Source organism: Cyanistes caeruleus, chromosome 1 (assembly GCF_971803275.1).
Source record: "Cyanistes caeruleus chromosome 1, bCyaCae1.hap1.1, whole genome shotgun sequence".
NCBI lineage: Eukaryota > Metazoa > Chordata > Aves > Passeriformes > Paridae > Cyanistes > Cyanistes caeruleus.
The window spans coordinates 131,451,589-131,463,686 of record NC_141701.1 but is presented as its reverse complement, the minus strand read 5'-3'; the positions used below and the strand labels follow the sequence as shown (position 1 = coordinate 131,463,686).

Here is a 12,098-nt window from a genome sequence, read left to right as displayed (position 1 = left end):
CCCCTGCCCCAGTTCCTATAATCCCTGTATGCAGAACTGGTGCTATTGATCTTTGACATTACTATCCTCTGAACACAAGCTGTTTCAAAGCTTTGATTTTTTTTCAGGAAAGCAGCCCCAAACTAGGGGTTATTTCAATAATAGGCAAATATTCTTAATTTCTGTAAGTAATTTGACTTCCATTTTCTGTATATTCTGTATTTTCTATGGAAGTATCCTTATTTCAATTGATCTTAGACATTGTATTTTGTTGCTGTGGTGAAATGACAAGAAATAATCATTTAATCTCATAAGACATTGATTATGGCACTGTAACCATGTTCTGCATGTTAGTCTTTAACCACTGTGAAATTGCTTTGTTCCCTTTTGATGTTTACTGTAAAACAAATGATTGTGCACTCTAAGGTAAATGTGTTTCTACAGGCAATTGGTCACAGTGCAGACATATGTTCACAAGCTACAAACCTTTCAAACAGCCATAACCACAGACAATGGAGGCAATGCTCTCTCATATCATTTCTGCTTCCAGAAACATCTGCCATGTGCCACACCTCTGCCTTGTGTATCAACACCAATGATGCCTGACAACAATCCAGGGGGACTCACCAGGAAGATTCCAGCTATAATATCAAGATACATCTGCATGTGATCGTTCTGCAAGAAACACTTCTAAAGAGATTGAAGGAAATAATGCTCTCACCATGCAGGACTTTAGCAATTGGAAAATCAGATTTCACTATTTTGTGGCCAACTACATTGTGGCCACAGTAACTGAAAAGACCCGCAGTCTTGCTAGTGACTCAGATTAGATGCTCTAATGTCTGATTAATTTAGCTGCATTTTCTCTTAAGTCTCCATTTCTCTAATTCCATAAAGGATCATTAATATTAATTTCCATGAATTCATCCCAAAATCATTAAAATGTATTTTGATTGCAACAAAGTTTATAGCTCTATCCGCAGATATTATCCTTGCTAAGTGAAAAACCATTTTCCCATACACTTCCCAATGAAACTTGAATTTATTAGACTTTTGCCTTGCAAATCCAGATTTCATGGTGTTTTTCTTATATATTTCTTACTCATGTCTAAGTATAAACTTTGTGCAAAAGTGATATAACATTTTAAACTGTAATCCAATCAATGAAACTTAAGCTAAGTTTTTAACTCATATTACTCATATGAGTTTGGCTAATCATGGCCAATATTAGTAAATTCAGACCTTCCTAAGAAACAGAAGAAGGCATCCATACAAGATTTTTAACTAATTAGCAAGCCTCAAGGTCTTCCTCAGTGTTCTTCCCCTTCCCTGTGTGGACAGTGAAATCTCAACATGATTTACTATTTCCCAGACAGAATGGGAGATAAAGGCTGCAGGTTAGAGTCGGAAGGACTGGCAGGTGGCTCCCCAAAAAGTTGATATTCATGGGGACCTGTGCACCACAAGGCTTTGTGGACACTCAAAGTGTTGCAGCACCATACAATGATAATTGAAGGAACAAAATGATCTCTGCACCTGTTCCAACCTCCTCACTCTTTGCACTCTTTCTGACTCAGCCCTGTTTCATGACCTCTGTACAGTTTACATTCAGCTTGCATGCAACAACACGTGACCTTCTGTGAGCGCCGTGATACTAAATGTAATGACTTGATTTCTTTTGATAGTCAACAATAAATCATGAATGATTAACAGCTCACCCTGATTGAATAAGGCATTCAGAGCAGTTCTGTTTCCATACCACCACTCACTGAGAGCAAATTAGTTCATTTGTATGGAAAATGTTCAAGGAAACAACTCTAAGCATCTCATTCAAGCACCTAAGTCAAACCAAGATACCTACTACTGTAAGAAAAAGTCTACTCTCCTTGTATTCATTGTCTGCATCTGGCACACAAGGAATGCTGTTCCCATAGAAATTACAGAACCTAAGGCAAATTCCCTAAGGATCCAGAGATTTCCTGTGGGCAAGGTATCCTTATTAAATGCTACTGAGGTTCCTCAATGGGAACATCCTCTGGGGTTCTTTGAGTAGCCAGTACTATGAAGCAGAACCAAATTTAGGAAATGGATCATTTTTAACTAACTCTGGTGAGTATCTATGGGACTTGGCATGCAAAAAAAGCCTTTTATGTAAGCAATAGAGTCAAAAACATGGCAGTGATTCTATGTCATGGGCCATTCGCAGAAGACATTACAGGATTTTTTGTAGAGTCTGAGGATGAATATATTGCTAAATTATCCCACACTGTAAAGAAGACAGATTATTTCTTGATCACGCATGGTTGACAATCAGTTCATGAAGACATCCACTGAGCTGGAAGTTATAAGCAGGTGTGACTAAAACCAGGCCAAGTCCTATAATGAAACTGATTCCATGGTATGGTGCACATGAGGGAGGAGAATGTATCTGCCTAGGTTATTTATGGAACACCTGAGCAAAGAAAGACGCTTATTACTATATGTGAAAGGACCAGAAGAATTTCTCACACACCAATTGGATAATCTATTGTGTATATGAAATTGCATGTTTACAAGAACATAAATTATTGAAATACAGTACTTAATTTTGTTCCAAATATATATGTGACAAAATCTCTTTTTGAACGCTGATGTGGTGTATTGTTTCACAGAACATACTTACAACCTACTTTCCTAATAGATTTCCACCTATATTCATATATCAACTGAACCATTCAAGAGTGGTAGGTCTTTCAGGGAAAGTACGTGTACATGTTTCCTCAAGGTCTAAAAATTAAACTAAGTCTAAGTCATCGTGAGTGCATGGTCTTTTCATGCACTGGGGGTCGAATTGTGTTATCACATTTAATTTGTTACAGAGTTCACCTTGCTCCATTAAATCCAGCATTAGAACTGACAATTTCCTCTGTTTCACAAGAGGGTGAATCTGGGCAGGCAGAATAATGTTTATCTCAATATTTCGTAGTAAGATGTTCCCCATAAACATTTTAACCCCAAGAACAGTTAAACTTATCTTGTTTCTTTTTATGAGCCACCACTATGGTAGTCATCAAAACATCCTTTGTGCTTCCACAAATATTCATAGTAGTGGCTGTTCTGACAATGGTAAACTAAGTAAACTGATCTCCTCCCAGCAAATCACATGGATACAGATAAGGACTTCATTGTCTTGCCATATAAGATGATTCATACATACATTAGTGTTAAACTAAGATAGGAAATAGAGGAAAAGAATAATTGCATTGTTCAACTCTGAAAATCCCCTTCTTCTTCTTCATATATATTTCGATTAATACATGAGAAAGAAGGGTGAACAACAAAAAAGGAAAAATATAAATGTACATGTTCTATATCAGCAAAATAAGAGTGGAAATAATCCCAAATGTTACCAACCTCTGTTGTGCATCAGTTTTGATCTAGCTGATGATAAGAACATTCAGGCTTTTTTATCTCTTCAGATCTGGGTGTATAGTACTAGTCTAATGGTGTTTAAAAGTAGATTCTCAGTTTCTGATTGCTAGGTTGACCTTATAATTTCTTCAGTGAACCATTTACTAACTTGAAGACACACCCTGAAACCTCTACTACACTGATGGATTTCTGCACACTCAGAAAACTCTTTTACTTCAATACCAGTCACCCAGAACACAACAGTCAACTATACATACAAGGGTATAAGGGAAACTCAGACCACAACTATACTGAAAATTCAGGTTACAGTGACAACAAAATAGGCTTTTATGATGCAGTTAAAACCAGAACAATGGTAAAAAAAAAAAGCACCCACTGGTTACTCCTGCTTGGTTGTGCTGCCTCTGGGAGATTTTTGTAACAATAGCAGCTGACCTGACTGTAGAGCAAACCAAGAGTATTTCCTAAAACTTGAGGCCACTGAATTCAGAAACTTTTAAAATGGGGCTTTTGGGACTAAAGAATTAGCTTCCCTTAACTAGTAAAGATTACACAGCCTCAGAATGGAGTATTATTATCAGCAATACTGCAGGCACAATTTCCTGTAGGAAATTTAGCAGGTAGATGACTCAGAACAGTTATCTGAGGAATGACAAGAGACTTGGCTAGCAGGTTATTCCACCTAGAATGCTATGAGATGTAAAATACTATGAATCCTGGGATAATTGTTGGTATGGGTATCTGGGAATGTATCTGACCAAACAGAAGCTCTGGCTTTTAAGTAGCAGCAGTACAAGACTTAAGTTAGGAAGAGTAAGTATCGGATCTGTGAATCAAGCACAATGGGAAGAGCTACAAATTTGGCCTCAGCAGGTATGGATGGAAAATGGACAAGGTAATGAAGATAAGAAAGAATACAAGGAGATCCCAGTCCTGTGGCTCTAATAAAAGGTCTACACATTGTAGACATTACAGACTGTAATTTTGAGAAATATGGTCTTAAATGACTCACAGCCTCCATTTACAATAAAGTTATAAAGGAATAGAAAAGGAAAAACAGTCTTTAATATGGCTTTAGCTCTTTATGTGAAAAGAGGTGCTAATGGTAACTGCAAAATATTCTTGGACAGTATGATAAAAACTTCCTTTAGCAGGCACCAATGAAACTGCAGGAAGGAAACAAGATAAAAGTCGAGAAGAAGAGGCAAAGATTTGAGAAAATGGGTTAGAATACATAAATTCCTTGCTGGCTGATTTTGTCAAGCAAATAAAAAATCACAAGGAATAAAAACTACAGAAATAATAGGTCCCTCTCAGCAAAGCCCTCAGACGTCATCTCTTCCTCTCAATAACAAAGACTAGGGAGACTCAGCTGTCTACTTGCCCCTGGTCTAGAGGTAAAATCACAATATAACCAATGGAAATGGCCAATAACAATATTAGTACTGGGTGGTCAAGAGAAGAACATTAACTACCACTAGTGCCATGATGTGAATTGATACCGTAGTGTTAATAACCACTCTTCAACAAATATTTTTTCCAGCTATAACCCAAGAAAGAGGGAAAATGATAAAACTTACTGCATTATATGCATTAAAGGATGTTTAAGTACCTGTATTAAGATCTCTGCCTGAAGTTAAATAGCTGCCAAGTTCAGGAGTTTCCTTCTCCTGTTCCTTCAGGAGTGGGAGGATCCCTTTTAGGAACACCGGGAACTATTGGCACAGCCTTGTTGAAACAAAATGGATTAGCTGCAGATTTTGCTACGGATGTTTGTGAAATTGGGCCTGACCAGTGGGAGGTGAGGGTGGAGTGATTCCTGCAAGTCATTGATGCTTTGTTATTAAGAATCCGGAGGAAGTAAAAACAGTGGATATTTGGGTAACAGAATTTCCTCAAGTTTTGTGTCTGTAATTTAAAATGTGAAAAAATAGAAATTGTGATTTAATGGCAGAGGAAGGACTCCAATCCACCATTAACAAGTTTACTGGAAAGTAAGATCTTAGTACAGAGTCCTATTATTTAACATCTGATTTGTCCAGGGTTAAAAGCAAAGAAAAAAAGCCAAAAGTGAGATTTTAACAAATAATATAGCCACCTCTCAGGTTGTTTGTAAACATGAAATTTGTGTAACACTAAACAGAATATTTGACTTATTTTGTTTCCTATTTAGCCAGTGCAATTTGAGATTCTTATGATTTGTGGGAAAAAAACTGTATTCTGTATTAAAAATCAGGTTTAGCATTAGTATAGGCAATTAGTTTTGGGTATACATCACTAGAGGCTCTTTTGCAGTAGTCTGTATTACACAGGCTCCACTAAAGTACATATCACACATACTCCATTGAAGTACATAATCAGTGGAAAACTGGATATATATCAAACCTAGGCTAACTGGATACACACTGGCTTTTATAAATGAGATCTTTCTGTAGAATAAGGCAAGACTTTAACACTAGCTCTATAGGTTTTTTAGCCACTAAAAAGAACAGAAGTACACTTTACCTTTTTACTGTCTCTCACCGGATCAAAGCTCCCTTATTGACTTCGTGCCACAGGTTATTCAGTGTGGTTCACAAATGGCTCCAGTTTTTATCAAAAGTATGGGCAATCCTCTATTAGATATGCTGGGAAAAAAAAAAAAGAGCTGTCTGCCTTCACTCTGCACAAGCAACAGAGCCACAAGCTCTGCTAATGATGTTAAAAGAGAAACCCAAAGGAAATGACCTAGCTTCATACTTAGTTTCAGACTGGATGCATCAAGCTTTAACTATTTGGCTACCAAAGTAGAATAAAAATTACCTACAAACACAGAACAGAAATCTGGTAGCCTCTTCATCATGGAAAGGAAATCCTGAACATAGATAAACCAGGTAAAGAACACTTGTACATAACAAACACTACTTACACTTTAAATAGATTTGTTCCAATAGGTGCATGAGCAATGTCATGTAGAAAGTGCTTGAGTGCAAAAGGGAGTATTGGAAGATAGCTAGTTGACCAGATATGAAGATAGACGAGTATGATGCCTTACGTTTTAGCTTTCATATTTTCCAGATTTGGTACTGCGTTGGTATAAAACTCTGAACTCCATATAAAGCGTTACCAAGTCCTCTTCACAGTGCAGTTAGACTAAACAATCCTTTTCCAGCCTGAGAACCAAGGACACAGCTGCAGCTTCAGGCCCAAAAAGTATAAACAGCAAATTGAGGAGAGCAATCCGGGAGGATGGAACTTCATAACCTGAAGCTGTAATTGGACAATTAACCCTAATATGTAAAAGGACCAAATCATAAAAGTGTGAAAACTTGTGACCTGTCATCCATCTTGGGTATAGCCACGGCCAGGCTCTTGTACTGCCCAAGGTGTATCCTTTGAAGGCCTTTCTAATAAATACCTACTTTATTCCTTTAACACTATCTAGATTCTGCTCCAGGTAGCCTCTCCAAGGCATCAGGTACATAATTGCTTAGTTTGTGCTGTGGTGAATGCCTCCACTAGGAGAAAAATAAAATTAATACATTAGAGAATTCATAAACAATTTTTGCCATGGTTTAATTCCAGATGGCAACTAAATGCCACACAGCCACTCAGCCACTCTCTGCCCAGTGCAATGAGGAGCAGAACTGGAGCAAAGTAAAAACTGGTGGGTTAAGGTAGGAAATCTTAAATAACTGAGGCAAAATAAAATACAACAACAAAAATAACAACAGTAATAGGAATAATAATGAAAGAGAGAGAGAGAGAGAGAGGGACATAAAACGTAGGAGAAACAAGTGACTCACAAGATAGGTGCTCACCACTTGTTAACCGATACTCAGCCCGTCCCTGAACTGTGATCGGCTCCTCCCAGCCAACTCTCTCACCTTATATGACATGTGGTGGGAAATATTCCTTTGGCCATCTCAGGTCAGCTGTCCTGACTGTCCTCCTCCTGCTCCAAGCTTCTCATGCAGCTTTTCACTAGCAGAATATGAGACACTAAGAAGTCCTTGAATTAGGGTAAGCACTACTTAGCAACAGCCAAAATATCAGTGAGAAACATCAGAAACAAATGAGCTCTATCCTAGCCAAATTCAGGACAACAACCTAGGATACAAGGACTAGGATACAAATGCCAGAATTGGTGCAGTTCCATCTTAGTCCCACATACCATGCAAGGTGGAAGTAAGCAATGTTTCCTAATCCTAGACTAAATGACAAAGTTATTTCAGTAAAGAAAGCTATAACCAAGTGTACCACCAAACAGGCATTTTTCATTGTATTTTCCAGATACAATTTAAGCAAATAAATTTATGTGAGACAAGGAACATATATTCCAGGAAAATCATCAAGGAATTATGTGGAAGCCTGTGAAGAAAAGAAAGGCTCCATGTAGCTGTGAATCTGCCGTTCAAGGTAAATTGAATGGCCGAATGGGGCTATAAAAATAGCACTAAGCCAAAAGGTTAAAAATTACAGAAAGTACTTGGGATACTGCATCTTCTGGTCATTGCAATGACTTGTGAGTCACAGCTTCTCCCAATTTCATGTGATTTAGGGCTATGTCTGGGAGAAAAAAAGTCTGCCTCATGTTTTAACTGAAGAATGGCTACTGACCCTATCTAAACACATAGAAAGAGATTAATGTTGCTATAGCAACTCAGATGGGAAAGAATGCACAATGCACAAATAAACACACAAGAATGAACCACTACTGTGCAGAATGGCAAGGAGGATGGAAAGTAATGGTGCATATTTTCCACACAAGTTTACAGTCTAAACTGTAAATGGGATGAGCTAGCTCGAATTATAAACAAAGCAGAACCTTATGTATATCAAGATAAACTCATAAATGGAAAACAGCCTAAAAAGTTCCAGTTTTGATTTTAATCAAAGGTAAATAAGCTAACAAAAGCAAGAATGTTATGTTATAAATGTTGCTATTAAAATTTAAGAGTACATAAAGGAAGCCTCACCAGAATTATTGACAGCAGAAAGGATTTTAAAAGAAGCATCATAAATTAATTATTAAGTTTTGTCTGAGTAAAGTTTGCCTGTTTCTATTTTTATTATTAACTATGTTAGGTTCAAAATTGTGAATATTTGCTTACATAACAAGGGAAGTAGTAAGCACCCGTCACTTTACTGATAATAGACCTTACCTCTAGTGACAGTGGAAAACTCTTTTGTACCAAAGACAATGAAAACATTAGATACTTGTCTCCACTACTTTAAAACTGGGAGACAAATGTGAGGGCTAAATAACAGCATCTATGTTCCATGATGCCAAAAATAATCTTGTGATTTTAACAAATATCTCTGATTTTAAGGGAATGTATTATGGGTGCTTGAAGCAGCATAAAAATTTAACCTGTGTATTTTATTCCTATTTACTTGGATAAAAAATCAAATTAATGCACAACAATTGTGATGGAACCTGAACAACCTCAGCAACTGAAATGCAAGTGGAAATCACAAGAGACAGTTAAACTAAGAAAAACCAAAGTGAACAGACTGTGAAAACCAAAAGTGAAACCAAAAATTAAAAAAAAAAAAAAAAAAAAAAAGAGATTAAATATTTACTTCACAGCATTTTGTTCTTGGTGTGGTTAACTTTTTTAAACAGCTCCAATTGAGAAAAAATTCAAAATTTTATGTGTACAAATACAATCCAGTAGCAACAAAACAATTAGAGTGCATGTTACTATGAACAAAGCACTTACTCTGACTTTTCTAAGGAAGAATAGATATACTGCTTTTATTAAAGGGTCATTGCAACGCTGATCCATAAATGGATTTCATGTGACTGAGTACAACCGAGAGTTTTTATGGATACCATTTTAGAGGGAGTAGAAATTGTAACTGGAATTTTGAACACTATTATGTAGAAACTTTGACTTCTGAGTTATAACCAGAATGTATTATAAGCAACATTCAAACCCCATGAAGTAAAAATACATATAAATAAATAATTGCATATTATTTGCCTGAGATGTAACAATGTCACAAGGGAATAAAAACATGGATAGAAGTAGCAAAAATATCAGTTTTACAGAAAAAAAGGCACTGGAAGTAGAGAGTGCTATTAACATTGTTAACCTACTTGTATCAGCAGAATCTTCAAGCCTTTAAACAGTAATCACCAACACACACATGGGACAATCAGAGTGTAGGATGGCTGAAGTGTCAACTATTGAAATGGAACAGAGTTGTAATTCTGGGAGAAATGAAGGCCAAGATCCTATACTGAAGAAGGCATAGAGATGATGGTAAAACAGCACATGCACAACCCACATTGCTATTGCCTGAAAAGATGTATCAGTCGGTGAAGGAAGGTAAGGGGCATTACTGATGGGCTTTTAACTGATTCAGAAAGGCATGTAAGAAACAGGGTTATAGTCACTGAGACCTGTCACACAGACATGCAGTCTGAAGAAGGTTCTACTATGGAAACAGAGTACTGCTCCTACAACAGCAGTAGCTACTTCAGTGTGGACCTAAACAGCTAATGATTTGTGGTGGTTTCACATTGATTGACATTTGGGACAAAAGTAAGAAAACACCCATGGAACTGATTTCTTTGAGAGAAGCTGCTGGGAGCTTCCTCTGTGCATGGTAAAGGCCAATAGCTGGCTAGTTCTGAGAACTGACAACATTTTGCACAATTTAGAAATCAGATCCACCTCTGTGAGATCCACATTTTAAAAACCACAAGCCTGGGAACTTTCTCTTGGCTTCTGGACTCAGAAGGTAGTGGAGCCCTGGTGAGGCTGGCTCTGCTCCTCCATGGCCTGTGCGGCCTGGGGGAGGCCAAGCCGGACCCCAGCGGCTCCTGGGCAGGGGATGGAGGCTGCAGGAGCCTGGCCCCAGTCTGGGCCAGCCCATGGCTGCTGACATTTTACTGACACTAAATCCTCCCTGGCCCTCACCAACAGCTCCAGGCTGAGCTAGGACCATCCGCCACTCCCAGCGGCTGCCAGGCAGAGAAAGGCACCCAGTGCAGCCCAAAATGCAGCACTGTGAGTACTGTTGGGCACGATATTAACCCTTTCACTACACAGATGAGACCTGCAGACCTTGTTCCTCTCTCCAGGGAGAGAAAAAGAATGATGACACAGAGAAAGACAACATGAAAACACCAAGGTCAGTAAAGAAAGAGTCAAACCTCAGATGGAAGGAAAGTGCTGAATGCTGAATGGGGCTGAAATATTCTTTTGGTAGGGCTGTGGAGATGGACAATGATATACTGAAATATCTCCTTTAATTCATGAGAGAGTATGAGGGGATGAAGTGTTCAAACTGCAGATGTGAGCAAAGGCATCCACTGATAAAGCCAAGCAGATGTTGAAGTATCTATAATGTCAGGAGAAGCTTAAAGAGAGAGAGATGAGAGTGGTGAAGATCCTTTGCCCCCAGGGAGAGAAGAAGAAAACCTCTGTTCCCAGAGATGATCACAGAGACATGAAGAGAACCTTTGCCTTTGAACAACTCATCCTTAAAATAATACCCCGTGAGTTTATGTCCCATGGACACATCTCTAGGAGGGCTGTGAAAATGGGAGGAATTTCATGATGCAGAGCTTTTTTCCTGGGCAACTGCTATTCGTGGAAATGAAAAGACACAATAGAACTGTTTCTTGTGGAGAAGTCTCCATGGCATGACAAGAAAAAACTCCTCTCCCTATGAGAACTGATGAAAGGCTATTGTATAGTTGGTACTGCTTTAACATCCTAGGTTTTGTCTCTATATTGTCAGTTGAGAAAGGAAAATGTTTGGCACAGGGAGGAAAGGTGTTCCGGAGGTTTTATTCTGATGCTTATTCTTGCAGTCCTGTTAATTAAGTTTCTTTATACCTTTTAAGTTTAAAGCCTGTTTTGCCCTTCTCCTGATATATATCTCACAGCAAGAAATGAGTAAGAGCACTAGTGATATTAGCCAATGCTAAACCCACCACATTATTTGGTGTGTTGGCTGGGAAATTCAAATTGGCAAATATAAACCACTACATTATTCCAGGATCTATAACACCAGATACAGATACATGTAATTGTTTCTTTGTATTTCAGCAGACATTGTCAGAAGATTGTGCTCTGTGTAGAGAAATAAGTATGCAATGTTTCTCATCTATATAATTTTGAGTAAACATTTGCAATGTTCACTTACACTAGCAGAATTATAATATCCAGAACATCAGCAGCCTGGGGCTAGCTGGAATCTTTATAATATGTACATTAAGGAATCCCAGAAAACTGAGCAAGTAGCTAAAAAAAAAAAATAAATAAATCATGAGTAGGCACCAAGCAGTGAAAGGATATATTACTTCAGAGAATCAACAACCACTAAGGTCAGGAAAGAATGAAGAAGCTTTGAATCTACTAAGGTAATTTTAGAGGACAGTCAAGCACTGTTACTGAATCCAATATTTTAGCTATAAATCATTACCTGTGTATTAACTAGATGTCTTTTTGTTACAGCTTGCAATATGTCTTGTAGTGTGTGACAGAAGACCTGGGGCTATCTGGAGCTATTCAACTGCAAAAGACCTACATGGATTTTGCAAAAAAATTACAAGGGAAGACTGAAGCTGGGTGACAGTGCACTTTCTTGCTCTCAGGCAGTACCTAGCCTTGAGCCAGCAGAGTGTGAGACTGTGGGTTCAGAATCACACAATCACAGAATGGTTGAGGCTGGAAGGTCGTTTGGTCCAACATCTCTGCTCACACACA

General features: G+C 38.1%; 1 protein-coding gene across 6 annotated transcripts in view; it reads right to left on the bottom strand.

The window, feature by feature from the left end:
- Positions 1-7,365, bottom strand: part of ABCB1 (ATP binding cassette subfamily B member 1) — a 49,547-nt gene extending 42,182 nt beyond the window's left edge. Inside the window, exons 1-2 of one of the 6 annotated variants that reach the window (XM_086858724.1) lie at positions 7,257-7,365; positions 5,896-6,017 (exon numbers count right to left, since the gene is read on the bottom strand). The gene's annotated coding sequence lies outside the window, so the exon portion shown is untranslated. Of the gene's footprint in view, positions 1-5,002; positions 5,299-5,895; positions 6,018-6,298; positions 6,514-7,175 lie in introns of those variants that run through there. The other 5 variants (XM_086858732.1, XM_086858740.1, XM_086858714.1 and 2 more) reach the window with 5 other exon arrangements.
- Between the last annotated feature and the right edge of the window lie 4,733 nt (positions 7,366-12,098).